The sequence below is a fragment of the Orycteropus afer genome, unplaced genomic scaffold (assembly GCF_000298275.1).
Source record: "Orycteropus afer afer isolate SDZICR_OR568_19922 unplaced genomic scaffold, OryAfe1.0 scaffold00080, whole genome shotgun sequence".
NCBI classification, from domain to species: Eukaryota; Metazoa; Chordata; class Mammalia; order Tubulidentata; family Orycteropodidae; genus Orycteropus; species Orycteropus afer.
The window spans coordinates 8,741,329-8,742,703 of NW_006921667.1; positions in this window are offsets into that span (position 1 = coordinate 8,741,329).

Sequence of the window (1,375 nt, forward strand, 5' to 3'; positions counted from 1 at the left end):
AGCCACCTCTGCTCACAGCTTAAAAATCCCCTTGCCTCTGCTCATCTGGATCTCCAATTTCATTTGGAGCATGACTCCCTCATAGGACTGTTGAAAGCATAAAATCAGTTGAAACCAGGAAAGAGCTTTGAATAGTGCCTGGCACACAGTAGGCACTCATATTCTTTACTGTTTTTATTATCATCCCTCCTTTCCCCTCTCTGCTTCTCCACTCATCCATTCTGGGGAAGGACTGGGTGTGGGTGGAGGGGAGCAGCCAGGCTCCTGTCTCTTGACAGCTGCCTAGGAGTCAGATGTCCACCCTGCCTCCCTTGACACAGCTGGTAGGGTGGGGGCCTGGGGCACCTGCTCCACCTAAGCTTCTGGGAGCTCTGACCTTGCCCAGCCCTGGCTCCAGGTCATTGTCCAGATCAGAAAAGGAGGCCTGGGAAGACAAGTGGGGGCCGGCAAAGGGTTCCTCTGAGTGTGGGGGTTGGGTGCGGCTTTTGTACACACTGCTCATTGGGAACTCTGGTGGCCTAGTCCCTAACGCACTTGACTGCTAACCAGAAGGCTCGCGCTTCAAAGCCACCAGCCACTCCTCGGAAGGTAGGTTGAGCAATCTACTTCCGTAGTGAAAGGCCCCGGAAACCCAAGGAGGGGTCGCTATGAGTCAGGTATGACTGGATGGCATATAACAAATAACAACATTGCAGCTTAGAGGCCTTTCCCCCATATCCAAAAGCCCAACGCCTATCTAAGGGACATCTATCCCAAATACCATCTCCTTCAGAATGGCTTCCTCCCTCTGCTGGGTCTCCATCCATCTCTTCGACTGATGCCACTTCTAAGAATCCTTTGTGCACAAGAACCTTTCGTACTGGATCCTGAAAGATGCATACAAGTTCCGCAGGGGCTAAGGCTTGAGGATATTCCTGTCTGACTTAGCCCAGTGCAAAAGCATGGCGGCGGAAGGTTTTCTGGCACACTGGGCAACAAAGTGTACCGCGAAACTGGGAAAATACAAACTTCAAGAATCGGGCCAATGGTCCATAGCATAGACGGCTCTGAGGGGCCAGGGAGCTGCCTCACTCAGAATTCTTCTGGCTTTCGGGACAGGGGGCCTCATTATATGAATATGCACGTCTCTGGCTCGCAGGAGAGAGGAAAACGCCTTCTCGAAGCTCTCACATATTCCCACACCCTGCACACTATGACCAAAGTCGGCCACGCGCGCCACCGGGCTCGCGGACTACAAATCCCAGTAGGCCCCGCGCCGCAGCGCATGCTCGGCGGCGTCCGTCCGCGAGCCCGGTGAGCCCCATTGTCTGGCCGGGGCGGGGTGAAGGGGTGGGTGGGACGGCTGCGGGAGGGTGCCCCCACTGGTCGGGTGGCG